This window comes from Cyanistes caeruleus, chromosome 1, assembly GCF_971803275.1.
Source record: "Cyanistes caeruleus chromosome 1, bCyaCae1.hap1.1, whole genome shotgun sequence".
Lineage (NCBI taxonomy): Eukaryota > Metazoa > Chordata > Aves > Passeriformes > Paridae > Cyanistes > Cyanistes caeruleus.
Window position 1 is genome coordinate 139,918,631 of NC_141701.1, and position 13,258 is coordinate 139,931,888.

General features: G+C 36.4%; 1 long non-coding RNA gene across 3 annotated transcripts in view; it reads left to right on the forward strand.

Moving 5' to 3' along the window:
* Positions 1-13,258, forward strand: part of LOC111924073 (uncharacterized) — a 59,324-nt gene that overhangs the window by 28,817 nt on the left and 17,249 nt on the right. Inside the window, exons 1-4 of one of the 3 annotated variants that reach the window (XR_002861446.2) lie at positions 1,225-1,767; positions 5,159-5,244; positions 7,597-7,652; positions 9,071-9,123. The exons of 1 other annotated variant lie outside the window; for it this stretch is intronic. This is a non-coding gene — a long non-coding RNA (uncharacterized LOC111924073). Of the gene's footprint in view, positions 1-1,224; positions 1,768-4,699; positions 5,245-7,596; positions 7,653-9,070; positions 9,124-13,258 lie in introns of those variants that run through there. One more of the 3 variants, XR_015279464.1, reaches the window with a different exon arrangement.

Sequence of the window (13,258 nt, forward strand, 5' to 3'; positions counted from 1 at the left end):
GAAAGAAGAACTCACTTGACCAGATAGAGGCCTTGAATTTTGGTGTTGTGATAGGTTACCACTTCTCTTTTCCTGAGGTTTGGTGTCTGAAACAGCTGTCAGACTGATATTTGTGGTTAGAAGAAGGAAAAAAAAAGACTTTGGTTGAATTTACTTGTGATATTTTAAAAACAGTGAGAAGGTTTGGTATGAGTAGCAATAAATTTAGATCTGGCTGTGGAGGGAGAGATCAAGTCTGTGAAGGGAAAAGGAAGAAAGGAAACGTCAGAGATTAGATAAGCAGCTGTAATTTTCATGGCATACATGATCCAAACCTCAGAAGACATCGCGGTTCATATATCATTGGATTTTGACCCGTGCGGGAAATTCTTTTTAGCAGAAATACTGTAATGAATTGGCAAACCCCATATACATTTTCTTTGAAACCTTTTGTCTTTATGCCAATGTAAGCAAGAGAAATGCTTTTACCATAAGCCTTTCGATTTCTTATAACCCATGATTGTTACTTCATTCTTAACACACTTAAGCAGTGGATTAAAGTTTTTTCTTTTTTTTTTTTAAAGAACAAGTCTAAGGGTTTTTTTCTTGTAATTAGGGTAAGGGGGGGGGAAATATCCCACTGGACAATTACTTTCTGCATATTTTTAGGTCTCTTATATTCAATAGAGCTCATCAATGGGCAGCAGTGAACATTAAAATGCATGAAGTTGAATTAGGCTGTTCGGCCCCCAAATGGCCCCATAGGCAAACACCTTGAAAGAACTGTCATTTAGAATACAACTAGCAAATAATATGTATTTTAGGCTGGAAGCATAGAGGCATTTAAAGTTTTTTCATAATTGCGAAAGGATGAGTATCAAAAGCAGTTGTGGAATGAAGCCAAGAAATTATCAGTTTTTCAAAAGACCATTTACAAGAGGCATTTTTGATTTTTCTTTGGTTTCAAATCCATAGATATATGCAGACAGCATACTGAATCATGACAGATCTTTGGTGTGTGAGGTGATGGGGTTTGTTTCTTCAAGTTTTTCCTTTGCTGCTGTTTAATCTGTAATTGGTCCCTATTCCTGTTAATTTAATTGTATGCTCTGAATTTAGAGGTTTTATGTTGGTACACTTGGCATGCTTCCATTTTATCCTTCCTTGCCATACTGGAAATGGGCTCTGAATCAGACACTGCAAAGGACATGCATTTGCAAAGATGCTTTTGAAAGCAGGCCTATCCCCAGAAGCACACATCTGCTTGTTGATGCTGCTTCGCAGCTCAGCTTGTCATAGGTGCAGTCTTCAGTGTCTGAAAACAGTGGCTGAAATGACTCAGTGAGAAACTCTCTCTCTCTCTCTTGCTTTTCTTTCTTAGCTGTTTTCAGGCTGTTTGTGACACCCAAGGGATTGAAAGAGAATTCTGGAACGTTATCCAACACACGGAAAATTTGGATAATGCGGAAGAAAGATGGCTTTTTATTTTTCTTTGTTAAAAGAAATGTATGCCTTCTTTCTGTATTGACTAACATGGCTTTTCTTCATAAATCAAATAGAACACGTCTGGAGACACCTCCTGCCAGATATGCTGCCGTGTTTTGGACTTACAGAGGATCAATGATGAGTTGCTTCACTTCAGAGGACAATTCTTCAGTGACAGTTTCTTGAGTTTGTTGAGTCCCAGTTGCACAGAGGAATACCTTGCTCTTTGGAACACAGGGGTGGTGTCTTCCATAGTGGTTCTCTACTCTCATCTGTGCATTTTGCTACTCTGAGACTGCAATGGTAGAGCATGACCTTTTGCATTTTGGGGTTTTAACAAAATTGTATCAATTATATTGTCTCTGGTGTGGAGGGTCTTTGCAAATGTTTGTGGAGACCAGTCTTCAGTGCTATGGTAGGAAAAGAAAATACTCTAATGGAGGGGAGGAAGATTCAGGTGTGAAATGCATGCAATGCTATGCCATGCACTGGCCTCATGCATATTCTAATAAGTAATCGCTAACTTTCAGAAATAAGTCAATTAAATGGTTTTCTCCCACACTGGTATGCCACATATCCATAACCCGATGTTACTAATGCACATCCTCCTCAATCCCACTGTACTTTTCTGCCTGGAAAGTGGACAAGACAGGAAATCTATCTGCCCATTCCTGCTATGTGACCACATGAAAGTGAATCAGAATTTGGCTTGTCCTGAGAATTTTACCAGTAGTACTATAGAGCCCGTTTGAAGAAAACCAAAGTTTTCTGCTTGAGTAAAATTTGTTTTCCTGATGAATTCCGTGGAGCTTTAAGTGGAAACCCTCTTTGGTAACTGAACAAAGCCATCAGGTATGTTATCTGACTTGACAGTCTGGTGTTTGATTAATCAAACTGTTAATTTGATTTTAAATGACTGATGCTCTTTTAGTACATCTGACTTAAGTGCCTGTTTATAATTACGGTACTGAATCAAAGGCTCTTCCCAACCATTGTACAGATTAGTTTGAGAAGATGTGTTTTGATTTTAGTAGTCGTAAAAAAATAGCATTGGTGTTTACTTTAAAGCACAAATATGTTCAAAGAAACACATAGTTAAAGTGATAAAGCAGTGCCCTCACACTTTTTATCTGAAAAAGGAATGCAAGGGTGCAATTTTTAATAAGTTATATAAACAGCACACTTTATCTTCTAAAGAGATAACCAGTTTGGGGGCATTCACAGCAGTTTGATTGGTGGGCACTTAGCTTTGTGTAATGAACATACATCATGCAAAACTTTTGTAAAACTGCTGGAGGTAGGGGATTTAATCTTTTGTGCAGCTGCTTGCAATCTTGTATTTTGCTGGGAATAAATTCCTGTGGAAGTCAAAAACTGAGTAATAGCATATAGTAATTCAGTGTGCTGTGGTATATTTTCAAGTGGTTGGAGTAAATATTCAGATATTAGGATAGCTGTATGTTCATGGAGGTTATGGGGAAGGTCCTTATCCTATAGACAGCCAAGCACACTCTTCCTTGAAATAATCTGCATAATCCCATTTGGCCTGATAGTTATATGAGTTATATGAACCCTTAAATGCAAATTAAACCCATAAATTTCTGCAGGGTTCACGTATGATTTTATCTATAACTGCAGGAGAATGTCTGCACTTGGAGAAAAATGGCCACAAATTTCTGCAAAAACACTTTTTTGAAATAGTTTAGATTATGGCTAATCACTCACATAGTAAATTCAATCTCTAGTTAATGTGTAAAATACTTTAGAAGTGCCATCTTGGTGTAGCAAATAAAAAATGTCTGGAGGCATTGTTTCTGACTATTTTTAAATTCTGCATGTCTCAGATAATACATTATCATCTCTAATTTTACTCAAAATCAGCTTGAATATCTCAGGGGTGTGTATTGCAACACTGTAATTATATAGCAGGAAATCTGATCACTTCACAATGACACTGTTTTTTCCAAGTGTGTTTTTGGGCATTGTAGAGATGTGGGTGTTTAAAAAACAATCTAAATTTAAAGAAAGTTTTCCATGCCTTCTTTTTTTTAGTTTCCCAACTACATACTGTTTCAAGAGGCTTGATTTGCAGAGGAAAGATGCTCAGTACTTTCTGGAAGTTAATTGCCACATAGGCAATTCAGGCGCTGTAAAAGCCCAAATCATTAGTCATTTTTGAAAATGACTTGGTTAAAGAACACTAGACAATGTATCTCTGTATCTGTAGGGTTTACTTTTTCCTACTTCTGTTTTCTCATATCACAATTTCCTAAATTCTTTGGTCACTGCAGCCTTTCCAGAGTACACAGACATGAATTTTGTCTGTAAAACCAAGTTAAAATCACCTCATTGACTCTTCCCTTTAGTTTTTCATATATCATGTAGAAAAGTATGAAGGCATGAAACAACACTGTTTTTTCCTTAACAGGGCATTGTTTTGGGGAAAAAAAAATATTCTCTAAAGGAAGGAAGCATTGGGAAATAAGTTTTATCTCTTCTCCATCTGCATCTGATCCCTAGAAAGTTGAATATTCTCACTTAGCATTCCTAAATGACTCCTTGTTGGCATGTCACTAGCCTAGATTTTTTTAACCTGGTTTATAGAAAAACTACTGAACTTGGCTGGGTTAATGGAGCTTGTGTCCCTTGAATGAGGTTAAGTGTACCCTGAGAAGAACTTAGATAAATACGTGGATCTGATTTTTAATATTTTTTTAATTTTTTTAAAAAAATTCATGGCTCTGTGTTCTTCCTGTGTGACATTCACAACCAGGTTACTTGTACCTGAGAGTGCAGAGTACCTCTGTTAGAGCTGTGTATCCTCAGGATTCCAGGGTGCACTGAATCCTGGATCATGCATGTAGAGAGTTACTCTGGGCTCTGTTTTACTTTTTCCATCTGTGTTCAAAAACACTGCAGGTTTGCAGTGGGGAGCCACATCATTGTTCTTTCTTATTCAGCCTGAGACTGTTGAAGATCCTTCCTGGGGACTGGAATGGCTTAGAAATGGGGTGAATTTGAAGTTCAAGAGAGATAGCTAGAAATGTCTACTGGGAATACTGAATACAGTCTAAGGCAGTGGCAGTGGTTATGACTTTGTGAAGCCATAACACCAGTGAGAATGGCATTTTCCATAGGTTTTCAGAAGCCTGCAGGGCCAAGTGAAAGACAGGAGCATCTGTCCTATGTGTTTCTTGGGTTTGTGAGTTTAAAAAGAAAATATGTTTCTTTTTCTTTCAGAATGAAAGAAAAAAGGATTTTTTTTTTACTGTAGGAACCCTAGGGATGGGGCCAGAATTAATTTCAACTAATTGTAATACCCAGCTGAGATTAGGAGCCCTGTTCTATAGAGCATGAGAAGAGGCAATTTTAGAGTAGCAACACTGAATTATCCTTTAAAGCTGTCTCTCAGCATTGACTTATATAGGCAACCTTTGTTGATGTGCTTCCTAATTAGGCACCCCAGAGAAATTCCTGCAGTTAGTGAGATGAATTTGGATCTCAGTGAAATAAAACTTCCTCAAATTTATCTCCTGTCTGTGGCAAAAAATGATATAGAAGAACATACAAGCGTTTAAATTTTACAGAAAAGTGTATTTTTAATCTGTAGAGTTGATCACTAAAACTTTGGTTAAATGCCCTGCCTTGCTTAGCTAAGGAGATGAGTCAAAACCTATTTTTTTTTTTTCTCCAGATGATTTTCATTTGCACCACCTTTATTACTTTTGAGCATATTTTTACAGCTCGAAGTTCAAAATTTCCATTTGTATATCACAGATGGTGAGTATATCATATTTGATGATACACTGCAGAAATATTGTTTAATTTGGATGGGTCTCTTATAGAGAAATAGAAGTAATCGTACCATTTACCAAAAATGGCAGCTGTAAAGTTCTGAAAAAATAAGTAATATATAATAGACAGTAATATTGCATGTGAATAAATGTTCTTTTATAACAAGATATGAATGTGCTCTTCTCAGCAGTATGAAATTCGACCTTAGGCATTGGATATACTTTAATCACTCTCATTCTTCTTCTACCCAAACTTAAAATTTAAATAGTGAAGAGCTTAATTATACTTTTTTCTTTTAATTTGCTTGTTTTGTATGGATCTCTTGCTAGAACTGCACCAGGGCAAAACAGATTATTTTGAAATCAGATGAAATGAAGCAGCATGGCAAAAGAGTTCAGCATAGAGGATTTAATACTCTTAAAAAAACGTTATTACCATTCATTTAAAGAAGTCTGTGCCAGTTACCCAGGCTAACTCTTGGAGCCTGAAATAAGCATTTTCTCACAGATAGTGCTAGTCACTCTCTTCTCTAGCAGTGACCTCCCAAAGAAATTCCTTCACGAAGAAGACATTTCTGTGGGGAAAAGAAGGAATGTGAACTTGTGTATCCTGATAAGTAGCTGCTGCTAAATTATTAACTGAATATCTCGGCCTCAGTTCTGGCAGTTCCAGCTCTTGTTCTCCTTCAGAGCAGCTTTAAGTGCAATAATTGTTGACTATTGCAAGAAGACTGAAAGTGAGGGGAACAGGAGCTTATACTTAAGAAAAACTTTGTTGCAAATCTCTCTTTTTAAGCTGTCCTGACTTAGTTATAAATAAATGAATGCACTTTATTATGGTTGTACTTAGATGTGGGTGGGTTTGTGTAGTATGGTTTGCTGGGTATTTCTCTTTTTTTTTTGTCTCTCTTTTTAAATTTTTTTTCCTCTTTTTTTGGTTTGTTTATTTTGTTTTGTTTTCTGGGGAGGGGAGACAGATTTTTATATATGTAATTAGGTAATTGATCCTGTACTGCCTATGGATTGAAGTCAAAAGCTATTAACTTCACGGCTTTAAATGCACAAGGCAGAGTATTTACAAGGGTAAAAGAACACCTATATGGATGCACTGCTGTGTGCAGAGATAAGTTATGGGTGATAGGCCACACTATTTGAATTTCTTTGGATATACTTAGCATTTAATGATGAGGTTGAAGGGGTATCTCCCCCTGCTGCACAAGTTCCTAAGCACTTTCACCCATACACCAGTTTTGGCTGGGATCTTGTACTGGTTTTAGTACTGTGCACTGTTGGCTTGGATCTGCCAAATTATTAATGTTCACATCTGGACTGGTCTCTCCCAATAAGCTCAGTGCAGGTGAAAGGGGTTTTGCAGTAGTATGGAAAGGGAAGGAGCTTGCAAAACCCCAGAGATCTAGGAGAGTATGTACAGGGTGGACAGGGAGTCCAGGCAGCTGATGACAAGGGACTTCAGAGGGATTAGTTTAAATGTTTTTGTTTGCACATTTAGTCAATATATTAAAGATCTTCACTTTCAAGAAGCTGATGCAGTCGACACTGCCTAGGTGGTCTCAAAATTACTACAAAATACCATTTTTTCCCTAGTCAGACCCAACCATCATCCCCCATGTGGCCCCTCCAGAGCAGGATAGTCTTAAAGATCATCAGCAGTACTTGTCCCATCTGCTTGTGCTTCACTTTGCTTTCTGTGCTGTTGATGTATTTTGTTAATGCTACTTTGACATTAACATACTAATCCTGCTTGAGAAATCCTCTCTCCATTTTGGAACATCAGAGTTCTTGCACCTTTGCTGGGTACAGCTCTTAGGGTATTCTGCAGGGTGGGGAGGCTATAGGAGAATGAGTGTTCAGTTCAGAGAGTTCATTTAAACTGAGTTTAACTGAGCTAAACTCTATATAAGGGTTAATCCAGTTTAGAGCTCCACACAGCTTAATGTCCTCTTCCAAATTAGTTTACAGAGTTCTCTGCTCTGAAGCAGAGCAGTTCTTGGTACTCATACCAGGTTTTGAAAGCTGCTTTGTTTATTTTCAGATTTTAAGTAGGTTACACATATGTTTGTGATCCTCCTCTGTCCTCTTTATGTATTGAAATCCTCACTGAGGAGCCTGGAAATAATCTTGTCTAATTTCTAATCACCAGATTTTTTTTTTAACCATCAAATTTTTCCCATATAAAGCAAGTCCCTGAGCCTATGAATCTCTAAATTCTTACCTTGTGCTCATGTCTCTAATAGTTACTCATTGCAATACTCTGTATTTAGGCACAAATAGTTTTTCTTCTTTTTTTTTTATTTTTTATTAATCTACATTAATGAAGGCTTTGGAGGTGTCTTGGTGATTCCTGGAGCATTTGAGGAGTGAAGAAACAAGAGGGTGAGTAGTAAGAGAAATCCTTCATTTAGTCTCCAGGCACTCCTGAGCAAACTATATTTCTAATTTTCTAGTTAGAAAGAGGAAAATATATATGAAGTTAGTGGTGAGTGGCTGTCCCTCTACGGTTCAAACCAAGGCTTGTTTAGGTTAACTGGATAATTTTCCTTACCTACTACATAAATTGGAATTGGATCCTTCAGGAAATTTTTATGAATGGCATCTATAACGTAATATTTTAAAGAAGTTTCTAAACTCTGACAATGTGGGAGGGAGAATATCCCACTGCACACAGCTCTACTGAATATGTTTTCTTAATAGGTCTGTAGGTGAAAGTAAAAGACTGCTATAGTTGTCTGGCCTGATGTTACTGAGATTAACAATTTTTAGTCACTAATGTTTTTAGGAAGCCTCCTACTTCTCTTTGAACAGTGGTGTATAGTACAGGCTGTATCATAAATATTTATACACAAATATAAGTACATGAATACTAAACTTATTGAATGAAAATTTGATTGTTGTCAAATTTAAGATGTGGATTTCCAGAGGGATTACAATTTCTGAAGGGTAACCTTAACTAGAAAAGAATAGTGTAATTAAAACAAACTATTACAGATTCATTGATTATACTTCTACTTCAGAAACAGAGTTGGCATGTCTTCATCTATATTGTTTATTAAAACCTCTCCTTTTTTGCTTTGATTCTCTCATGCTGTGCTTAGAACTTCTATTTGCTGAGGAATTAAACATTCACATTTGCTTCCTGAGTCTTTTCTTAAGCTTGTGGCAGAAAAAAATGAAAGAAAAACAAAGATTGTCTGGAAATTCAAAAGTAATTTAGTTCTATAAATCCTTTCAGGAGATCCTGTGTTTACTAAGTGAACTACATAGGGTTAATTTACTAAAGTGTTCTGAAGGACTTGCCCAAATGAGAAAAGAAACATTACCTAGAGTTGCTGTTCTTTGCCAGGAACAAAAGTAAAACAAATCAGTGGCAGGATGAGTGGATCCGGTTAAATAATAATGTCTCTCCAGCAGGAAGTCTGTCTGTCAACTGAAAGGTGAGACAGCAGCATAATGACAATGCCCCGTGGATCAACTCTGAGAGTAAAAAAAAAACATCCCACAACACAACCCACCCCCAAAACCCTGTCAATGAAAATATAAGATGACAGAATTCACAACAGCATTTTTTTAGTCTTTAAGCTCAAGTGTCTGGAAACACATTTCTTCTCTAGGGTTATTCACATGCAGATTCCTCCTTGTGGTGGAATGCCCCAGGGTAAGGAGAGCAGAATTTGGCCCTTTCTGTTTGCTCACTGAGGCCAAGTGCTGCTTTCTCACTGAAATACCTGCCTCAGAGCTGTACAGCTGTGATACGCAAGAGTAGCTTTGGCATTTCCTTTTTTTCTTTGGTATAGGAGGTGAGTCCTGTGAAATCTGAAGACTTTGTGTGGAAATGAAGCATGCAGGGGTAGGTGACATGCGTGAGTTTTGGCTGGAGTGGGGATGCCTTTGTGACAGCAAAGATAGAAATAAAGCTTATCAGAATTAACAAGTAACGTTTATCAGAATTAATAATCATGTTAAAACATCCACAAAAGCTTTTCAGTCTGTTGCTCTGTTATTTTTATTTCAGTTCTGGATGAGTGCAGTGCTCCTAGGACACATGAAAATTCCTTGGAACCAACAGTTTTAAGTGCTCATTGTCTCTGAGAGAAAATCTAGCTATTTAATATGTTATTTAAATATGGATTTAACAGCTGACAGAAGTTTGAAAACTTTGGTTTCTGTTTCTAGGACTTTCAGCATATAATTTTTCAAAATCAGTGTATTTTAATTTGTAATATAATAATATATTAAAATTATATATATAAATTTATAACTTAGTATATTAGAAATTATATATAAATTTTTAATATATTAATATAATTATATTTTATTTTTAATATATTAAGACTCCTCACACTGGCATAGAGAAATCCCAAATTGCTGTTCCCAAATCTGCAGGAAGCAAAGGAGTTGGGTTGCTTTGCTTTGGGTTCAGATCTCATTTCCATTTGGTAATTGCTGTGAAAGGTTTACCTGCTGTAGTGTAGTTTATTTTGTCTGGAAACACCTCTGTCTCTCTGTGTGGCTGCTAAGCAACAGCTCAGATATTTACTGTCAAACAAATAAAACAAAAGCCTCATCTGCCACTTGGAGGCCCGACGTCATGAGCCACTCAGCTGGGTCATCATATTTGAGAGTCAGCTCTAAACTTAGTTTTTGACCACACAGTAATTTAACTGTAAGAATCCTTTCAGTCTTCACGTTAAGTAGGGAGATTGTAACTGTATGGAAGTGTTCTAATGCCTCATATATTATTTATTTTAAATTGTTATGTTTTTCCTCCATCAGAGGGTGAAAGGAAAACTTACCTCGTGAGACAGCTTAATTTTCAAATGTAGAATTACCTTTTTGATTACCCTGGAACAATGAGGGATTTCTTTAATAAGTTCCTGCCATGACTGGAGCTGAACCTTTCCCTTCTAATACCTCCCTTGCTTGACCCAAAAAAATAACCAAAATGTATTTCTTGGAATTGGTCTGGAGAAACAAAAAAGGAGTATAACAGAAAACCCAATTCCCAGAAGAAGCAGTCAGGCAGAAATGTTACTGACAAAGGGAAATTACCACTGAGGCAAGTGGGTAATCAATAGTAATCAAGTTGGTGGCTCTAAAATACAGAAGTTTCCCTCAAGACTTGTATCATATTCATCTGCAGCGGGTCAGAGGCCAAGAGAGACTAATTGCATTTGAGGTAAACTTTTCATAAAGATCTGTGGAACATGAAAAATTCTGTTTTTAATAGCTGGAATTTGTCCCCTTCTCCAAGGCTGTGGGTGCTAGCTGCACCCTCTGTCACTATGACCAGCAGCAAGTGGGTGGCTCCTTGCTGTTTCAGCAGGTCTGTGTTCTGGTCATTCTGGAAACTGCAGCTGAAATCTGCCTGGTACCTGTACACATACAGTCCTACACAGGGAGAGGCCTCAAAAGCACAGAGAAGTGGTTTTGGGAATTACTTCAATAGTGTTGCTAAAGCCTGTTGCCAAAAGTAGGTACCTAAATATCTCAAGATCCCATGTACTGTGCACCTTATCATAGGGTTATGCAAGTATTTAAATGTAAGCTAGTTAAATGAATTTTGGTCTTTTCACCAGGAAATGGGTGCACCTGGAATGGTGAAAGAAATGTTCAAGGAAGCCATGGCATCAAAATAACAAAGTGTTCCAGAATTGCCTTTTACTGTTGCAGGTTTTGGTATTTGTGGAGGAAATAATAAAAGAGGCCTGAAAAACAAAATCCACTAAATTGACTTAATGGATTTTGAAACAGTTAGTTCCCATACAAAGTCCTGCTGTGTATGGGTTTGGAATATTAATTTTACAGGCTAATCCATCTGGCCATCTGCTCATCTGAAATTCAAACAAGGCTGTGTATTGCAAGTTAGTATATTATAACAACCAATAGTTATAAGTGATCAGCAGAATATGTCACTCTGTCTTGCTCCTCCATCAGTGAATGACTACGACATGTCATTTAATACTTCAGCTACTGATTATTCCTGATGGGGAGGAAAGGTGAGAAAGCAAATGACTGAGCTGGTAGTGATGTTTGGCATGCATCTTGTGGGTCCATTTTTTTGCTGCTCTCTCCCATGCTCCAATTATTATGGGTTGTGCCAAAGGCTAGAGGAAAGACTGTGTTTAGATCTTTAGATTGGAAGTAGCGTGACAAATAATTTCCTCTGAGAATTACTTTCCTGTGGAAAGAATTGGTCTTGACTGGATAGTCAAGACCAATATTTCAAGCTCTTGACTAGCCTCTGGAAACCATGAATATATGCAGGCTTTTTTTGAAACCTAGTAAAAATTTGATTTGATGTAGTTCCAACCACCAAACTGAGGATTTCTGTGCAGAATTGAGAAATATGTATTGAGCTTTTTAATTTGTACCTGATTTTATTAAACATTCACTTAGTAGCTCATACTGTCAAACTCAACACCTTTAAATCTCTAGTATTTGTCTAATAATTTTAAAATTCCAACTCAGATATAACAAAACTGGTATTTGTCATTACCTTTTTTTTAACTTAAAATGTAAACTTTAATTATTTTGTTTGAGAAAGGATGCCTTTGCAAACCATGTGATTAGAGTAGCTGCTAAAGTCTTTATCATATCAGTGGTATGCTTGAAACATTTAAGATTTTTTTTATATTATGATTATATTCTTCTAATTTCAGTAAATTTTTGATGTGATTATGGCTTTAGTTACATAATAAACACAAAACTCTAAGCAATAGTTTATTATTAATTCGTTATATTCTTAAGGTCCAGTACCACAACAAGAAAAAAAAAGAAATAAAATGTGAGGCTTTTGATAATAGTTTTGTGTCTGACTACCTTTGGTGTCTTTGGAATGCTTCATCACTGAGATACTTAAGAGTAAGAACTTTCTTTTTAAAGAGACAAATCTTGTCTTTCCAGTGTTCTGTTACATGAAGTTGCCTAATGCCTGGGTTTCCACTTCTCATTCTGCAAAATGCATACAGTCAGAGTTCATTGAATTATTTGAAAAAAAACCTGAATCAAACCCCAAATTTTTCCAGAATCTAAACGTAATTTGCTTTTGGAGCAAATCCATTAATTTTCTTAGTCTGTGTAAGGAGTGATAGCAGGAACTGAATCATAATGTTTGGAAAGGACTTTAGAGTATTTAGAAAACTATAAAATATTATTAAGTGTATAATTAATTGCTCAAATTCATAGTCTTCCTAATGGGTTTACTTTGTTGTCGTAGTAAAATGAGAAGTTAGATTGCTCTAGGACATACATTTTTTTTGGTAAATTTTGAAACCACAGCAATTTGAATAACACATTTTAGCCTATATTATAGTTATGAGTTGCTGCATTACAAGGACTCCACATAAAGCCATTTCATACCATCAAGGGTAACATCTTTATGTAGGTGAATAGTAACCATGAGAAATCAAAGAGGCTCAAGAAAAAAACCCATCAAAAAAAGGAGGAAGATGAGTGTAGGTGAGGGAGATGATATTTTTGTTTTCTCTGCTGTTAGTTAATTCTGAGAGAAAAGAAAAAGACTCATTTTTCTCTATTTGATATTGAGGAGGAGTCAGAGAAAGAAGCCCTTTTGCTAAGAGCTCTGAATTAGTTTTGTTTGGCACCATTCAGGTGCTGTAGACCAGGATAACAAAGAAAGCTTTCAGTTTGCCTTGTTGAGGTTCACTGAAAGGAAAGAGTGTGACTTAAGGAAGAGTTTAGGTAGAACTTGGAGAGGCAATTAAGTAATTTAAATATTTCTGTTTGCCTTTCACTGGAAGACAACATAGAGTTTGGAAAATACAGAGTCAAAAATACTGTGCATTTCCCAAGCATGTCTATCTTTGCTATTTCCTGCCTTGACATTACCTAAAAGGAAGAAGCTAAATGTTATACATTTAAAACCAATGCCAAAAATCTAAGTTTTTAGATTTAATATTTAAATAGGGTTTTAATTCTGGTGAATAAAGAATGATGAATGGAAGAAATACTAATAATGCAGA